The 20640-nt window shown below is 35.9% G+C and overlaps 1 long non-coding RNA gene across 1 annotated transcript; it reads right to left on the bottom strand.

Moving 5' to 3' along the window:
* Positions 1–502: 502 nt before the first annotated feature.
* LOC128119069 (uncharacterized) lies at positions 503–19573 on the bottom strand. Its single transcript, XR_008221438.1, has 5 exons — positions 14089–19573; positions 10691–10760; positions 2893–2999; positions 1322–1468; positions 503–905 (listed from the first exon to the last, which is right to left on the bottom strand). It is a non-coding gene; the product is annotated as an uncharacterized LOC128119069 (long non-coding RNA).
* Positions 19574–20640: the final 1067 nt, after the last annotated feature.

Here is a 20640-nt window from a genome sequence, read left to right as displayed (position 1 = left end):
TATTTTTATTATTATTACTTATTATTTGGTTTTGGTGCTGTTTTGAGACAGAGTCTTTCTATGTAGCCCTGGATGTTCTGAAACTCATGGTGTAAACCAGGCTGGCTTTGAACTCATAAGTCCTCCTGCTTCAACCTTTCAAGTGCTGGGATGGAACACATGCACCACTACCCTGGGTATCTTGTATGTCTTTACTAAAGAAATTAAACACCAAAACATAAACTGGAATATTCATTCTTAATTTCAGGTTTTCATGCAAACTTGAAAACAAAATCCCAAGAAAAGAGGATGACAGCCTCTCCAGGAATAAGAAAAGGTGTTATACTGAGAACCTTAACAAAAGAAAAGGCTTTCAAAGGATAAAAAGGAAAACACTGTTTTTTAATTTTAGTTTTCATTTTATATACCAACCAGTTCCCCCTCCCTCCCCTTCTCCCGCTAAACCTCCACCTCCCCCCCCCACCCCACAATTCATCCATTCCTCAGAGAGGGTAAGGCCTCCCATGGGGAGTCCACAAAGTCTGGCATATCAAGTTGAGGCAGCACCAAGCCACTCTCCCCTGTATCAAGGCTGAGCAAAGTATCCCACCATAGGAAGGGATACTCCAAAAAGCCAGTACATACACTAGGGATAAATCCTGGTCCCACTGTCAGTGGCCCCACAAACTGTTCAAGGCAAACAACTGTCACCCACATTCAGAGGACCCAGTTCGGTCCCATGCAGGTTCCCAGTGGTCAGTCCACAGTCCATGAACTCCCACTACCTCTGGTCGGCTGTCTCCGTGGGTTTCTCCATCATGATCTTTGCTCATTTCTTCTCACTCTTTGACTGGACTCTGGGAGCTCTGCCTAGTGCTTGGCTGTGGCTCTCTGCATCTGCTTCCATCAGTTACTGGATGAAGGTTCTATGATGACAATTTGATTAGACATCAATTTGATTACAGGGGAACAAACACCAGTTCAGGCACTCTCTCGACTACTGCTTGAAGTCTTAACTGGGGTCATCCTTGTGGATTCCTGGGAATTTCCCTAGCATTAGATTTCTCCCTAATCCCATAATGGCTCCCTCTATCAAGAATCTCTTTCCTTGCTCTCCCTCTCTGTTTCTCCTCAGGGACCATCCCATTGTTCCCTCATGTTCTCTTCCTGGCCCTCAGGCTCCCAATTTACTCAGGATCTCTTATCTATTTCCCCTTCCTAGGGAGATCCATGCATATCTCTTTTAGGGTCCTCCTTGTTACCTAGCTTCTCTGGGGTTGTGGATTGTAGCCTAGTTATCTTTTGCTTTATGTCTAATATCCACTTATGAGTGAGTACATACCGTGTTTGTCTTTCTGGGTCTGGGTTACCTCACTCGGGATTTTTTTTTTCTAGTTCCATCTATTTCACAAGGACATTTTCTTAACTATGTTCATAGCAGTGTTATCCATAATAGCCAGAACTTGGAAACAACCTAGATGCCCCTCAACTGAAGAAGGGATAGAGAAAATGTCGTACATTTACACAATGGAGTATTACTCAGTGGTAAAAAACAATGACATCATGAAAACACCTTTTTTTGAGACTTTCAATCATTTTTGTATAATTTCATCCCAGTGTATATTTTGCTTTCATTTTTGTTTCTATCTCTTTACAGCCTAAACTATTACTCTTCCTTCAGGGAATGAAGTGTTTTCCAGAGACAAAAAAGGAAGTGAGGAAAATAAAATTTGTAGCTGTAATTTTTTTCTATGCCATTCTCTTTTACCTGGACATGAATACCCAAGTTCAAATGGTCAGCAGTCATACAGATGTGTTATTTCTCTGATTATCTCCTGAGTGTCAATTTACTTCTCCTCATTTTACACATTAAAAAGAATCATTGAGGATCCAAGAACCAAATTACTCCACATCACTACTACTCAAATACAAGTACAACTGAAGTTGGTCTACTATGGGGAGCTAGCTTCTTTTACTGGAGCTTATCACATACTTCCTGTCACCCATCCTTACTCAACAATGATTTGTGACAATGAAGTCTTTTCATTTTAAAATACACTTTCACTATTTGTAATGATTTGAACATTGTAGGAGAAGTAGTCAGCTCTGAAGTTTTGAGGAACTATTTACATATTTTATAGTCATCATAACTGTGGACCCTTGCAATGAGAAGGAAAGTGCTTTCAGTTGGTTTAATACTTTTTTTTTCAAACTACAGTGACTAACAAAAGTTGTCAGTTATTTTGAATGTATTGACAACCTTGTTATATATAAGATAAATTTAAAACTCCTTTTGGTTATTCCAATTTACCATAAAATAAGAGGGCGGATGTTAAATGGATGTCCTCTTTCCCAGACAGACTTACTGCACAAAGAGAATTATTTTGTAGGTATAGATGTTCAGAAGGGAGAAATACTAGTCTGTCTATTGACCACGGAGTCTCAGATTGTGCAAATCTTTACCCATTGTGTTTGTGTTTGCCTTTGTTTGGGACTTACAGAGGCTAAGCTACTTTCACAATTGCAACAGTATTCATTATTAAAATAGTCATACCTGTTTCACCTGCCCTCGTAATAGGATAGGACTAACAGTAACAGATTATTTCCTGCTGTAATATGTAAGCTCTTGTGATTTATGCAGTGTCCTCGTGAGCATGCCACAGTTACCTAAAGCCAACCTGGCTTTCATTTTCCCCCAGTGAAGAAACTTCCAAACACAGCCATAATTAAAAGCAAATTTCATGGCAACTAGGAGGAGAACTTTTTAACATTCATTGGTGAAAATAATATTATGTCGTTAAATTACAAAGATAAGTAAATTTATAAACTGAGAGCAGTAGTGGCTTTGTAGTCCTATATTCATTTCCATTTTAAGTATCATTTTAAAATTTTAATATCATTGTAAGTAATTACCTGTCACTTGAAGAACCACGGTGTTTCCGTTAGTATAGTGTCTGATACAGCTTTGGAGAGAAGTTGTTTTTTTGCTTCTGGAAATGTCAGAATGTGTTTCAAACCGCCTGCAGGAATAGAGAGTTAATTGGTTTTAGTTTTTCCTGTGATTTTATTCATTGTTAACCAGTTTCTTGGTGTCCTTTAGTGTGCTTCTGCTTCCAATCTTATTTTTCCGTGCTGTTTAAAGATACTATCACCATTGGTTACAAAACAGAAGATACCCTGTGCTAAACAAAGTAGAATTTAGAGGTATCATGAGAAAATCTGAGTATAGGAACTGTTAGACTAAGGTTCGTCCACAATGAGACTCAAGGAAATATGTAGCAAGAAGAATCACTTAAACCAGAAATTATCATTAATAAATCAAGAGAAATCAAGTGCACATGAAAAGCTGCAGGCCATATATGCTATGTTCTCAGATACGAGATCCACTACCTGTGTAATTGCTCTACCATGGAGAATATGCATTTGTGCAAATGTTATAAATTATCATAAAGCATACACTATGAAATCTCTTCATAGTTCCACCCTTAGTGATTTCCCACTTGGAGAAAGAGCCCCTGACTCACACATTCTCTTATACAAAAGTAATCCTCTTAGATCAAGGGAATAAGAGATATATTAACCACTGCAATTATTCTTTACCCGTGTATTAGCATGAATGAGAGGTTCATGGGCAATAAGGATAAAAACAGAAGCAAAAGCTCTCAAAGTTTTAAATTAAGTAAAAAAAAAAAAAAAGGAAGATATGCTCAGACTACTGCTGTGGCCTACTAATTACAAAATTACGGAATGAGAGTGCATCTCATTCCAAAGATATGACTTCTTAATGCTTTTTCTTTTCTTTTTCCTGGTAACAGAATCTTCTCTTTAACAAAATCTAACTTAATCAATTAATTCACTCTATGTACCTTTGTTTTCCCACATAAAAACTATGGACAATGGCTATCTTATAGGAGGTCTTTGATACTATGCCTGCAATAATGGGAGAACTCAGTAAATGAGAGCTACCGGTTGATACCATGATTCACTGTCTATTTATTACTCTTATTATAATCCTCATATGGCAGGCATAATGGCATATTGAAAATAAACTTGGCACTCAAGTAGATTCAGTAGTAGAGTCTGGAAAATATATATAGTGTTGCTAAAAAATACTCATACCAAGTAATGTACATGATAATTAAAAATTAATGAGAGGCAATCTATCAATGCATGCTAAATATGTGATTTTGATGCACTCATCTTCTCAAAGAATAGCCAATTATAGCTAGTACATCATTCCTGTTTTATGCAACCATCAAAGAGAAAGTAAAAGTAGAAAATAAGCTCTATCCTACCTCAGCTTCTACAGCAGGGAAAGTAGGGATTATACCCATTTCTCTTAAAAATTACGGGTTCTCTCTCTCTCTCTCTCTCTCTCTCTCTCTCTCTCTCTCTCTCTCTCTCTCTCTCTCCCAAACACACACACACACACACACACACACACACACACACACATATACATACATGTGTATATATATATATACTGATTGATTTTGGGAGCCCACAGTGACTACATCTTGTGGCTTGATTCCATCTTGACTTAGGGTCAGAGAGTTCAAGCTTGTTTTTGCTACTCAGGTCTCAATAACAGGATGTTTTGCCAAAGGTGTTGGTTACCAGATGTCCTGAGAATTAAGGAGGTATTTACATTTGTCTGTTCCTTGAACCATGGTGTCCTTAAGATAAGGAGGACCTTTTGCCTCCTTACTTTCTGTATATAAGTCATGAGAAATAAATTCAGGGCTGCAGTATTCACTGACAGTCCTCCAAATCTCTCCTGTCTTGTCTCTTCTTAATCCTCTCTCCCCTAGTCAGGTGCTGTCGACAGGTTGGCTGGTCCCAACAATAGATAGACAGATAGATAGATAGATAGATAGATAGATAGATAGATAGATAGATAGATAGATAGATATAGACATGTTTATATACACACATATACCTATATAATTTATATATAAACATACATATGCAATACATATTTTAATTATTTATAATTTAATTATATATAATATATAAATGTATATATATATAATAAACTGTATGTCCTCTCTAAAGATGTATAGATACAAATTCAAGTTTACAAAAGCCACAATCAACTTAAAGTTAACATTGTATCAGGGACACCTGTGTACCAAAGTAGGTGAACACAATATCAAATATTCTGTCATGGTTAAATGTATTTTATCTACAGCCTTTACCTATTTTTAAACATATAATAGACTCATTTTTCATATTTAGTTTCTTTGAGAATTTAATTTGATGTGTTTTGATAATCTTAACCACCTCTCGAAAGTCCTTCCAAATCTGCCCATCAGCATCCCTACCTACATAATTTTGTGTCCAATTTATTTTCACTTATCATGTCCGATTTATGCTGTTTTTAAAATATTTTATATGTGGCCTTCTGCTGGGGTATGGCTGACTTATCAGGGACTACACTCCTCAAGCAAACTGACTCTCCTCATCCAAACAGCCATCAATTGTCAATAGCTCGAAGCAGGGCTTAATATCATCCTGACTTCTCTATGCCAGGATTTGGTCTGTTTTGATCTGGCACAATTCCTTGTATGTTATTACAATAGCTCTGCATTCATGTGTGCTGCTGCCCTCCTGTGTACAGAAAACACTGTTTATTTATAGTTACCTATAACCTCTGGCTCTTAGGTTCTTTCTGTCCCCTGCTCCATAATAATCCCCGAACTATTAGAGGAGGAGGTATGGTACATACGTTACAATTAGACCTGAGCAGTCTTCATTCTCTTGTATTTTTCATTTTTACATGGTGAGAGACTATTTGTTAATCATCATCAGTTGCAAATAGAAGCCTCTCTGATGTAGGTTGAGAGATGCATTAACCTATGCCTATAACAGTAAGTCTTTAGAAATTGGTTCCCTACTATATCCTTTTAGCAAAATAGGTAGGTCTCCCTTAAAGCATATGACCTATCTAGCCACAGGTTCTTGGCTTGATAATGTTGTCAGATATGAGTTTTATCTTGTAGAATGGGCCTTAAATACAAACAGAAAATGGTTGTTTATCCCCCATGATGTGTTGCCAGATCAGTTATTGCTCTTGCTCGTAGGGTTCACAGTTCTGCAAGATTGATGATTGTTTTTATCCTCAGGGAACATGCTTAACACCTTGCAGAACTATAAAAGCTAGCCAGTAGGGATGAAGCTTCCAGGTCAGTACCATCATGCTATATTCATGTTCTATAACTCATGTATGTGGTGTCTTCATCAATAGGGTCATACATTGAAAATAGCCTATAACATTTGGTGGTCTATTGTAACTCACTGGCTTAAAACACCAAAGGAAGGAACAAATTCCTAGAACTGGGCTTTTTATTTGTTAGCTTGTGATGTCTTGTAGAGGTATTGTCACCTGCATTGTTGGATACCTCCATTTTATATATATCTCCATATATATGGAATCTACAGTAGTAGGTTTCCATACAACTTTTTAAAGGATCTTTGGTAAAATCCAAATAGTTATTGACTTTTTTTCTGGCTGGCTAGCTGGCTTGCATCTTTGACAACATTCATTAAAATCTATTATCATTGTAACATTTTCCCCCTGACTTCATGGTAATAATAACAATGGCCACTGACACAGTCACTTCAACCAAAACTAACAGTTTCTATCCTCTGAATTCTTGATGGTTATTGACTGACTCCATTGTGTTATTTGAATTGGAGGCAATTTTAAACAGTAGCCAGGAAATGATAGGGCAAGGGAGTAGGTTGGTGGCCAAGAACACCTTGCAGACAGGTCATAGTTGGATCTAAGATGGAAAGAATGCTTTGTTGTATTTCTGAGCTTTCTGACTAAAACAAGTACTCAGAGAAACAACTGGTGATCAGAAGGGTTGTACTTCTTATAATACGCAACAGAATAGTTTGGCTTGTAAATTCCATTCTGGTGATGCAGAGCAACAGCATCAATATTTTCAATGAATTTTTCAATAATTGTTACATATATTGTATGTAGGGGAAATTACATGGTGTGGCTAGACTACTGAAGCTTTTAATTTTTTCTCTTCCTCGTTTCTGTAATATAATTGCACATTCCTATTTAAAATTAAATCAACTATTTCTCATACTGATTATGTGAGCTGTATCTTAAGAAAACTGTCACATTGTTCAGTCCATTTACTGAAACTGTGGAATTATAAAAACGCTAAATTATCCTCCTTTCGGTTGCATTTGAACTGACTCTTTTATTTTCATTTTGATAGGGAGAATAAGGGTAGATTTAGTCAAATGGTCTTATACGTAATAGGAAAGGGAGAAGTCCAAAACTTAAAAATATATAAAAAATTATCAAAGGCCTTGATTTTAAAGAAAAATGCTTACTGTAACATCTTAATGACAATTTGCCACTTGCTTAAAGTTATTTTTTAATTGTGTGGTACACAAGAGAGCTATAGAAATCAATGGAGCTGAAACTTTCTAAGCTGTACAATTTTTGAAAATAATGTACTCTTAAGAAATGTGTGTTCCTAATATAATAAATAAGATGTTGGTTGTAAGTATTCAAAAAGAATGTAGTAATTATATATACTTCATTGATTTGCAAAATATGTAAAAAAAAACTTGGGTTAGAAATTTCTACATAATCTACTGGGGATTAGGAAATTAAGTGATATACTGCAAAAACTGCAGGTAAGATTGACAAAATCCTAATATAACTAAAATCTATGTGTGTTGGGAAGGGTGTTGGTGAGCCTTTCCTGATTTCCCTCAAAGAGTACACAGACAGAAAGGTAAGGTCCACGTGGTAATGTCACAGCAATGTGGTACTGGTATCATGCCGAGTGCATCATCGGTCTTTATGGAACTTGATCCATTAGTATGTATAGGTTTTATATGTTTATGTTTCACTTAAAATTGAAATTAATGCTTCAAAAAAGAGGCAATCCTCATGAATGAAACAAAAAGTAGAGCATGCAAACTAGTATCGATTATTGGATATGTAACAATGTGTGGGTGGGAAAGTTCAAGGAACCTGGGAGAACTATTGAATTCTACTGTTTACTGATATAAGGGCTTGGTGATAACATGGTAACTTCACAATGATCATAGACCTCTCTTATAACAGTATTTTTTAAATTTAAGGTGTACAAGAGTCAAGATCTTCTACTCAATAGAGATGAACCATCTCATCCATAATGCAATTTGAATGTATTTTTGATAAAATAGCATTTGAGTCAATAATGGTTTTATGAGAATGATTACTGCAGTCTAGTGAGATCCACTAAGAATATGTGCAGAGTGAAAGGTGGAATATAGGGAGAGGGTAGGAGTTATAAAAGTCATTGTTGAGTTGCTTTGATTATTTTTCCAAAAATGGCAAGAGTGAATCTGTCTTAAACTTAAAATTCATAGATCTTTATTGAGTTCCACATGAGCACAATTAACCATATATATCAAAATCTGTGTACATAAATAAACCCTCATAATTTCTGTAAACACTGGAGAATTGGCCCTGTGAATAAGCACACTTGTGAAACAGGCCTGGGGGCCTGTTTTGGGATGCCAAGTGTGGTCAGATGCCCACCTGTAACCCTGGAACTGTTGGACAGAATCAGGAAGAGTACTGGGGTTTGTTATCTGCCAATCTAGGCAGAAACATTGAGTCCCAAGGTTCCGTTAAAGACCTTCCCTTAATAGAATAAGGTTGGGAGAAACAGAACAGGTCATCTGACACCCTCTTCTACCCTCTGCATGCACAGGTACACATGTGCATATAGGACATGTATGCATACACTGTAAACATATTCACAAGAAACTTTCTATAAAGTAAGGTATATTTGAAAATAAATACTTAAAGATAAAATGATAAAATTGCAAAAAAAATACACAGCATAAAAATTACATGAATCAGTGTTTTGTGGCAGTCTTAAAGGGCTGATATGTCCCCACTGACATGAAAATTCCAACTAAATTATTCTTATTTGTGTTGTTTCTGTTTTATAGCAAAACCACTACATACAATAGAAAAACCTTATTTAGAAAAAACTCAAAATAAATTTACTCTATGATATGATAAGGTAAACTATCTTTCAAGTCACTTTAAATTAAGAAAAATAGGAGACACAATATTATTTTAAAATTGGGAAAAAAATAAAAAAGGAAGTAAGATTTTCAAAGGAAAAAAATGTTAGGTATAAGAAAACCTATTAACAGTAGCTAAAAGCAAAATTGATGACAGCTGAGGTTCCCAGGCCCCTGAACAACTTCTGCTGGGCTGTCTCGAAATTTCAAACAAAGGAGATGTTGGGCCACTGGGAAATGACGGCTAAAAAACCTTCAGTGACTTTCTTTTGGCTAATAAATCAAAATCCTCCTTGCGGAAACGTACGAGTTTTTCTATGCAGTTCCCCCTGGAAATACCTTCACTGATCTGGTGGAACTTGCCAGAAGGAGTTTGCATTTCCCCTCTCTATATCCATCATTCTCATGTGCATGTCCATGCAGCCATGCTACCCTCCCTGTATCATGCTATTTCTCCTGATCTGATGATTCAGATCCTAGGCATCTTTCAAGGTCTTCGCACATCTGCCATCTGCTACCAAACCATATCCAACTATCCTAGGCAATGTTGACCTTTCCTTTCCTCAGCCTCCTGGGTAATTTTCATTTGGTCTGAAACATAACTGGTAATTATTGGAAAATCAGCAACAGCTGTTCAACTGGATGTTTTTAATGGGCCAGCACGGTGAGTGCTGTCCCATTTTGGCTTCTCTGTTCCTTTCCCCTTTCAAATGATATTGGTGGATTCCACAGAATAGTCATTTCGGCTCCGTTGTGTATGGTATCTGGTTGAGGAAACTTCACAGGAAAATCATCTAGCACAGAGTCAAATGTCAGTACCTTCCTTTCCATTCTAGACTCCTCAGGAAAGGTTTCTGCAAATGATGCACGAGTAATACAGAGACTTGAGTCCTTGTATTTGCATTTACCTGGATCGTATTCTCAGAATCTTTTCCAAGTTCTTTCAACTGTAAGTCTGCTCTTTTGCCCCCATCTCTGCTTCTTCTCTCTGGAATTTTTTGCTTCTCTCTTCTCTGTACAGCTTTCCATAAATTCCAAGTTCCTTGAAACTTTTCAATAAATTGATTTTGTTCAATTAACCTGAATTTCCTTCAGTTATTTATGGCTCAGTACTCTAGGGTGTGCAGGCACTGCACACAGTGTATAAGTAGCTGGTATTATCTCAGGTCACTGGGGGTAAACCAGAGAAAAGCCACTTTTCTGTTTCTGTATAGCTTCAGTAAATAGGTATGTTTTTACACAGCAGAAATCAATCCCAGTTAATTCAAGGCAACCTTAGTCATTTCAGTATTTCATTAATCCATTGAAAACCTCACAGGGAAGTTTCTAGTTTCTGGGACTTACAAAGCACAGGTCAAAGGAGGCATCTATTATTCCAAAACCAATTGGCATGCCTCACTTCAGCCTGGATTCATGGCAGGGTTATATACGGATCATGGCCTCCCAAAATCCATACACTGAATTCCTCACCCCTAGATGCTTAGAATGTGATGGTATTTAGCAGGCAGGCCTCTAAAGATCTAAATAAGGTCCTTATTTTGGGATCTATATAACTGATACCTTGCAAGAAGATGAAACTGAGGATAAACAAAGGCACCAGAAATGGACCCACCAAAAAGTAAGAGTTCATAAAGACTTGGCAAGTAACTGCTACCTGCAAGACAAAGACAGAAGCCCCAGCAGACACCAAACCAACCACCAGATTGCTCTTGGGTTTCCTGCCTCTAGAACGACAAGAAATGAATCATCTGTTATTTGCCACATGAAGTTTGCATCTGTGGGGGAAAAGAAAGCACACTGTGTTAAACATACTTTGTTAGCCAAATACTACCATAATTTCTTCCTATATAGTTTTGAATATTGTTTAGATACTTCTTTGACCCTGTTGAGCAGATCTGCTTCTCTTTTATACCCATGCTCTTAAGCACTATTTGAGGAGAGATGATTCAGCAGTTAAAAACAAGTGTTGTTCTTGCAGAGGACCCTAATTCAATCTCAGCACCCACATGATAGTTTACAACCATCCCTAGCTCCAGGATTCAGGGTGCTCTAACAGCCCCTTTGACCTCCGTGGCCACCAGGCATGCATGTGGTGCACATATATACATATAAGTAAAGCACTCATTTATATAAATTAAATAAACTTAATCAATATTTGAAATTGTTTCCCAATAAATAATGATGTAATTTACTTGGTTCATGCATGGTTATAAATTATGTGTTCAATGCACAATACATAAACTTACCAGATAAATGTTTAGAACCTGTATCATATTGCCAATTGACACTTTCATTATTTTAGACTGAATTTACTATTTGCAGTGACTTTCTCTTTGGTTTCATGGTTCTACTCCTCTAGTGAAACAGCATCTTATAACTGCTAAGATGATAGCTGGATATGAGGCTTGCCATACAATGACTTTACACATAGAAACACTCAAGTCAAACCTTTCACAGCTTGATTTCTATAAAATAACTATGAACACATATCATGATTTTCATATAATATAAAATATTGGTCAGCCTCTAAGCTTTCATATTACAAAATTGAAGGCAGTAGAGGGTAGTCTCAATGGTCACATATATCTTACTAATTGGCAGAAGACCATGATTAATGTTAGCATGCAACAGTGCTGAAATAAAATTGGTTAAATTCAGTTTTACCTTTTGTTGTTATTTTAGAAAGAAGTGGGAATTTTTTGTGAAGTTAGAAAAAGAGAATGCTAGTTTTCCAACTGAGAAATGACACAAATATTACTGGACAGCCAACATCTGGTCTCATTTAAGTCTGTTCTGGACAGGAAAAAAAATTAAGATTATACCAGAGGGAGCAACCCTTATGCTTGTGGGGAAATGAAGGGGATGACATGGTAGGTCTTTCCAGTGATTAAAAAGCTTCCATTTCCACATAGCCTTCCCACAAATAGAGCATTTATCTTTGTTCAACTTTTGCATTTGATTGTCTAGTGTACAAAATCTCAAGGAAAAAATGCTAGAATTCCATTTTCCCAGTGATCAATGCCAAGTAAAGGCATTAAAACCTTCCCAACTCTTTAGCCAGCTACCTTCAAAGGCCACCATAGAGAAAAGGACAATAATTTCACATTCAGGGATTGGGTGATCACCTTACTTTTAAGGAAAGTATGAAAGAAATCTGTTCTCTCAAGGTCAATATATATGATTACCAGGAAATTTGGGGAAATTAAATTCAGTGGTGTTGCAAGGGCAGATGCTGTAGGTAATAACTTCCATATAAATCAAAGGTGAACTGAAGGTTGCCTGTTTGCCTTTTTAGCATTGTAAAACACCAGGGCCAGAAGTTGGTGTCTTTGCAATGTAGCCACACAGCTGTTGTGCACTTTTGTCAATTTTACACCTGCCTGGAGAAAAAAGTCACCTCACTGAGTCATGCAAGTCTAAGGCAAGCAGTTAAAGCTGCAGAGTGTAACCGAGGGTATTCTACATGATTTCACTCCGGTCAGCCTACTTAATGTCCCCTCTGTACAATTATGATGCTGTTTCTGGTTCTATACGACTCCACTAAAAAGCTATGAGTTATAAACTTTATAACATAGTTACAATATTGTTACTAAAATTTAAATGAATGCACCGAGGCTGGAAGCCAACTGGCTGTAGGATTTAAGTCTATTTCTTAGGGAATGCTAGACTTTGAGAATCAAAATGTCAAATATATGTGAGCAGAACTGTTTGTTTTGTTTAAAATAATTATTTTCAATTATCCAGCAGCGACTGAGGATCTTTACTTCTAAATAACCTATATCATTTCAGATATGATATAGCTAGAATATAGCAGGGGATTCCAGGCAAGGAGATACACATTTTAAGATGTTAGAAGCTTTAGAAATATATTTAGAAACACAAACAAAGACACACACATATTTTTGTACAAATAAATATTTAAGGTTTACAATTGTTAGCAAATACTAAATGCTTTGATGAATAATAATGGTCACACACTCATGAGTTGTTTTTTCTTGTTGAACAGCATAATTTTAACTAATAAATTATGTATGTTTATATTTTAAGGGCCCTTAACAGAAATATCCATTTTCACTACTGTAAACTGAAAGAGACCATGTGGAAGAATAGGTTGGTGGCCTTTGGGTCAAGTTGCTTTGCTCCCACTCAATTCCAGACCTACATAGGTTGCCATAGTCCCATCAGCCATCTCTCTCCCCAGAAGGAAACAGACTTTTACCCTCAGCAGCAACTCACTGTCCAAAATCAAGGCTGGCAAAGTCAGACTTTCAGCAGCAATAGAGATGACTGGTAGAAAGAGTAGGACTGTCTGACTGTGAGGGGACAGTGTCTTAACTCCACGTGTATCACCATTCCAAACAGCAGTGACAGATGGTAAATACACATTGGCTCAACTAAACTGACACAAAGCATCACTTCTAAAAATACGTTTATAATACTAGATAATGGGGTCAATGTCTTAGATGGTAAATAAAATGCATACTAGTTATAACATTACAATGACTTGGATGAGTAACATAGCCCCACTGTTTCTTCATACGAAATGTATAATACTATTTATCCAGAAGGATCGTAGTAAAGAACGTATCGGTTAATGGCCCAACGGTTGACATTAATGGGAGCTAAAAAATTTACAAAACTATAAAATGACTTATGATATGCAGAGACAATTAGTGGTGACTGATTTTTCCCTATAGATTTTTATCCCACAAGACACTCTAAGTAGATACACAAGTAGGAAAATAGTAGCAAAAGATATCTTGATTGATATAAAGCCCCTAGCTCTAAAACACTCAGATAATCATTACTGTCTGTTGCATATACTCATCTTCAGTGTGCTTGGCTATGTGTATTCTGTTTTGCTCAACATGAACAATGCCTTTAGCCCCTCTTAGAAACTCTGACTTACTTAAATATCAAATTGGGTTTTTTTGTTTGTTTGTTTGTTTGTTTGTTTGTTTTAAAGCCAGAATGAATGCAAAGAAAATGGCTCAGTGGGTGAAGTACCTACTGTGAAAGCATGGAGACCTGAATTAGATTCTCAGTACTCACATGAAAGGTTGGATGTGGCTGTACATTGTTGTGATGCCGGCCCTGGGAGGTCAGGGTAGACGAGGGGATCCCAGAGCTCATTGACCAGCAAGTCTAGCCAAAATACCAAACTCTAGTTTAGTAAGAGACCATGTCTCAAACAAATAAAATGAGAAGCAATTGAGAAAGACATCCTAACATCCTCCTCTGGCCTCTATACACTCCTGCGTAGGCAAGCATATACACACTTTTACACATATAATATCCAAAATGGAGAACCAGGAATATGCAATGAAATACACACACAATTCATGGATTACAATATTAAATTTTGATATCTGAACCTGTTGATTAGGAGTAAATTACTCTGTTATCCATGTGCACATAAGAAAGGAAGTACTTTACACACATTTGAGTTGTTCAAGTTCTAGTGATTGACATGAAGGCCACGAGAAAAATATGAGTTCTAAACATAGATTAGAAGTAGGATATGTGGGAATATTTCCACTAAATGCTGCTTACATCAGCACCCTTAGGAAGCAATCAGTGAGCACATATTCCATGAATACATAGTTCAGATTGTTTCTTCCCTATGTGTATTTACATCGAGCTCTGTGTGAGTCTCTTGGAAGTCATGTCATATTCTAGCCCAAATATTTGTTTTCATCTCTCATGTTTCACAAAGACTTCTTGGTTATCCTCTACTCCATAAGAAGATGTGATAGAGCCCCATTCCCTAAAGCACTTATTTCTTAATCACTGATCTACCCTTTTGTCTTTCCATCAACTCTGGAGTTTTCTGCTAAGTATTTGTTTGAAAACTGTGGTATAAATCACATATATTCTGATAAAATCTCTTCTTCTATTACAGTTTTCTGTCCCTACTAAATTATTGATCCTTGCTCTTCTCTATTTCATGTGACCTCTACAGTCTTTTTTTCTGTACTGCATCCTAACGTACTAAATCTTAAATTGCATCATTTCCCCAGAGGCCTGTGACCACAAAAATGGAGTACTCTCATGAGAATTTTCCAAAATTGTAATTAATATGAAAGGTTTCATATTTTTAATCTTTCCCCATCATGTGGCAGTGAGTAAAACAATTTTAAAAGTTTATGGTCTGCTTACCTGCAAGAGATAGATTATCCTAGTTTTCCTGCATCATTTCCAGTGTGAGGAATGATTATTTTGGGGGAGATTCATGCTGCCAAGACCCTTCTCACCTTTCTACAGAAAAGTCCTCCACTTCCACATTTCCATTACTTTCTCATGTCAAGCAATTTGCTTGCTATTGATTATTCCAAACAAAGCTCAAGTATATTGTTTGCATAGGAAAAAAACAGAAATACTCCATTGCATCGATATTTGCCCTCATATCAGGCGCCTTTCTAGCATAATGCATTGGAGAAAAAGGTTATACTTTCCAGCTAATGCTTATGATATTTTTAGTCAAGTTTCTCTGTCCCACTGGCTTCTGAATATAGAAAAGCAACAGCTAACATTTATTTTTTTTAGCTACTCTAAAGCAAACCCCTGCATGTATTCGTTATTTTTAAATTTTGATTTGTTCATATGAAATATCACCTGCACTAGATTATAAAATCCATGAGGTCATGCCTGGAGGAGAGAGGGCTCAACTATCAGCTGGATCAGACCCTGTATGCATTAGTTAATTTTTTAATTTGGATGTGTTCATATGAAATATCACCTGCAGTAGATTACAAGATTCATGAAGTCATGGCTAGTGAGATGGCTCAACAGTTAAGACTGCTTGTTTCTGTTTCCGAGGACCAGAGTTCAGTTTCCAGAACTGACACCAGGTGGCTACCTGTAATTCCAGTTTCAGGGCTCCAGCTCTCTCTTCTGGCCTCCTCAGGCATCTGCGTACATGTGCACATACTGATAAACATACACACACACACACACACACACACACACACACACACACACACACACACACCACATGTAAAAAGTAAACATAATTATTACAAATAAAGATTCATAGTCACCATTCGTTTTTAAATAAGAAAGGAGTAGACAACAGTACCTATAATTGAATCAAAGTAACAAAAATTTAATAAGATTCTATACCTTTGTCCTTAAGGAAATGCACACACATTAAACATCAATAGAGGTTATAGAAGAATTTAAGGTAATAGAAAATTTTGAATAGAAACAAAGAGGACTACATCAGTGGGCTGTCTACATCAGTGCCGATTTACATGCTCCAAATGCTGAGTAGTTTTCTCCCAATGGTTATGACTCATCACTTAGCAATGATGACACTGAAGTTAAGATTAAGATGATCCTTTTTGGCTGCATTCCTTGATATTTATCTGCTGCATCATACTGGGAAACTACCTCACTGTCAATGGAGAGCAACACCTCTTAATTGTTCTAATTAGCTCCTTGATGCCAGCATCAAAAACACTTCTCTACTTCTTCAGAAAATAAAAACAATAAGATGGCTCACAATTTAAGTTTCCTCACATGTAACAAATTACAATTAAATGTAGCCATGTAACTGATAATACATGATATGAAATCCAAAGTTGTCAAAAAGGTTGTAACATTGACTGAAAGTCAACTCATTTCATATACATTTGGAAAACAAAACATATAAAATAATATGAAAGCTGGAAATGAAGTTCAAGTGAGTAAGCATATTCATTCTGGTTTGTTCATGTCAGAAACAGCAGGACATAAGAAAATTAAACAAATTAAATAGATAAAAAGCTTATCTTTTTAATTCTATGTTAAAAATCATATTAATTATTACATAATATTAGTATAATAAAAATTAATTCTGTGTTAATAAAATTAGAAATGGGAGTGAACAAAATTCTGGAGAAATGAAGCAATATAATTATAGGCCTGAAGAAGTTACATATCATGATGGGTAAATCCCATTTTTTTGAATTAGATTCTGTTGTGTTTGAGGGAATGAAGAAGAACAAATTTAACTTTGGGCAAATGAAGTACATTTTCTTTTTTTATAGGGTCTTCAATGGCTCAGTGTAGCAATTTTTGATTTGGGGGTTTTTGAATAAGTGAGTAGAATCGAAAATAAAACGGCTTGAAACAAGATACACATCCAAATGTTTTCAAAGAGCTGATTAGTTGAATGCCCTGGGATGTTTATAATGTCTACAAGGGTTTGGGTTCTGTTGACCTCCAACCTGATTTGCCCATGACATCATAGGTTTATTATAAATAGTTCTACTGCTCTGTGTGGTATGTTCCTGTTCTCTATCAGAGCAGCATGCTCTATAACACAATTTACATGGCTAATATAAAGAAACTAGAAACCTAAGAAAAAGTCCATGTTTATAACAATACATGGAAAATACTACTGAAGGAAAGAGGGTTTGGAAATATTAATCATTTCAATTATGTATTTTATTTTTAATTAGGGATATATGTGTGTCTATGTGCTCAGGTGTTCTGGTGCCTGCAAAGGCCAGAGGCTACTAGATCCCTTGGATGAGTAACAGGAGGATTTGTTTAACTGACATCTGTGCTGGAAACAGAACTGGGGTCCTCTGCAAAATCAGAACATGCTCTTAAACAATGAGTTATCTTCCCAGCCCTGAAAATATCAGTCTTTATGGATTTGCTTGCTAGTTAGAACTTAGGCACATTATGTAATTAATACCTTTCACATTTTCAGAGTCAACTCAGTTCTCCTTTGACTGGGGACCAACTGCCACAAAACCTCTATAAGAATTGCATTTTCTTCTAGGATTACCTTTTTCCTTTTAACATTGTTATGCAATTTTCTAACAGCTAAATCATATTGCAAATATATTATACCAACACCATGTGTATATAAAAGAGACCACTCATGAGAGGAACATTAGTTGACTTGTATTTCATTTACTATTATTTTATTATTCTTACTCAACTTTTCTAACAAAATTTAACCTTCTGGAAGCCACTGACAATTCTATTACTATTTTTAGTTACCTGTCTGCCTATATCACATAAAAAGCCAAGTTTGATTGATTAAGTGGTGCCCCGTTAGGAGAAGTTTCTGCCTCAGATAGTTGCTGAGTCTTGCTAGCTGTGTTCTTCAAGCATTTTAATAGCTTGTCCTCTCTATTGTCGATGCAGCACTCTGACACATCTAGTAAATTTTCTTCATCAGAATGGGCATTGTTGGCTCATATGCCTCATGCTTCAGATTTTATTATATCATATTTTTTCTATAGAACACTAATCTCAGTGGAGATCACTTAGAGATAAAAGTGAATACTTTTCAGAGCTGAACTATTCTTCTTTATTAAGGCAAGTATTTAGTGAGTTTTCAGCTCTTTTAAATTGTTTTTTAGTTTTTGAGATTAATATAATTACATCCTTTCTCTGCTCTCTTTCCTACCCCCAAACCTTCCCGTAGCCCTTCCCACTCTCCTTCAAATTCACGGCCAGCAATTTTTCACTAATTGTCATAATTTGCATATAACAATCAGTAGAATGCCATTGCTTATATGCTTCCAGAGCTGATCATTTGTCACTGAATCATTAATTGGTATACTCTTTTCTAGTACAGATTTGCTTTAACCAAAACTCCCTCTAGATTGGAGATCTGTGGTAAAGATTTGTTTGACAGAAAAAAAAATATTAAGAAACATCAGCATATTTTATATCATTAGTATCACAAACTACCTAATAAATGTTACCTTTTCATATTTCTTTTTTCTTGCTGTAAAGAAACATGTGTACTTTTGATGTATCATTATTGTTGTTAGGAGATGTGCGTGCCTGCGTGTGTGTGTGCGTGCATATGTGTGATGTAAGAGTGAAGTCAGAGGTCAACTGCCATAAATGAGTCCTCTCCTACTGCCATGGGTAGTGGGATCTAATTCAGATCATCATTTGTGCAGTAAATTCTTTTAGGGACTGAGCTATCTCTTGGGCCAACGTGATTTTTTAACAAATGAAGATCAGGAGCTTTCTCTGGTCTCAAAGAACCTGAGTGTTTGAATCCTATCACAGTCATATAAATCATTCAAAGTATTTTAAAAATCTTGCACTTGACATTGTCATTGGTATATTATTGATGCAGCTTCAGATGTGGCCTTACAGAGTGGTGTTGCCTTTAAGCCTTTAATTATGTATAAAATGAAGCAAAGTATTTTTACATTCTCCATTTAAACATGAAAAAGTCAAAATAATTTTAGTCTTGAAATATTTTGACTTTACAATATACCCTACATGCTATCACTGAATTCAGAAAGGGTTATAGTAAACAAGCTATGTTGTTCCAGATTGTACTATAGTCCTCTTCTACTTACTGTCTTATTCCTTACTGAATAAATATAAAATGCAACGCTAGTATTTTCTTTCTTTCCAAAGATGCACTTTTTCATGCAAATATGTACATATTAAGTAGACAGGTAAATGAATTATGACAAAATATATGCTACATAACCCCTTACAAAATCCTGGAATGTTTGTATATGTCCCTGGAGAATATCCATCTTCTTCCTGTCATTACCATTTTGCCTGTTTTAGAATTTCAGATATATATTTATTATATTTTATATAATTTTTATACTTATTACATTATATTTTATAATGTATTATATTAAATATATATGTATATACATATATATATATAATGACATTCTGTGTCTTACTTTCTTCATTAGAGATATATTTTCATATTTGCTGTTGTGGTTCATGCATATATCAACTGATAGTATTTTCTTCTTTGGAAATAATGTTCTATTATCTCAATGAGCAACTTTTTAAATCTGCCCCTCTATTATTAGACATTTGAGTTGTACTAAGTACTGGATATTATCAGAGCTCCAAGAACTCCTGACATCTTTGGTTCTCATATCTCTTGAGTAATGTCTAGAAACATTGTGTCAAGCAGTAAGTCTCTATAGGATATTATAAGTAATTTCCTATTTTTGCGGGGCAGTTATCCACCACATATGCCTATCAGCAGTGTGTGAAGTCCTCCTTGATCCACACCCTTACTGCCTTAGTAATTCTTTGCTATCCCCTGCTTTATCTTCAAATGAAAATCATGTCAAAAAGGTCTTACGAAATCCCATATCCATTGCATTACTGACGACAGTATATGAAAAATAGAATCAACTGTACTGATAGGTTATGACAAAAAGTTTCATATGTATGATGAAATACTATTCTGCTATCCAAAGTGTGAAATCCTACCTATTCATCACAATATGAATAGATCTGAATTTCATTATATTTTTGTTATTTGGGTCTGTTTTCCTTTTAGCAGTCTTGGGAAGTGAGCCCAGAATTTTGTACATTTAAGACAAGCACACTGCTTTCAAGCTGTATCATAAACCATACAGATCATTATGTTAAGTGAAATAAGCAAGACATAACAAGAAAAGTTGTCACATGATTTCACTAATGTATGAACTCTGAAAGATTTGTGTCACAAAAGCTGATAACAGAATGCTATCAGGGGCTGGGGAGACAGGGAGAGTAGAAGGGTGGATATCAAAAGTTCATCAATGGATATGAAGTTCTAATTAAATAGGAGCGAGAAACAGTGGCTGAGGATATAGCACAGTCAGTGACTGCCAT

This window comes from Peromyscus californicus, unplaced genomic scaffold, assembly GCF_007827085.1.
Source record: "Peromyscus californicus insignis strain IS unplaced genomic scaffold, ASM782708v3 Scaffold_23__1_contigs__length_62951481, whole genome shotgun sequence".
NCBI classification, from domain to species: Eukaryota; Metazoa; Chordata; class Mammalia; order Rodentia; family Cricetidae; genus Peromyscus; species Peromyscus californicus.
This window is presented reverse-complemented; position numbering and strand designations above follow the sequence as displayed.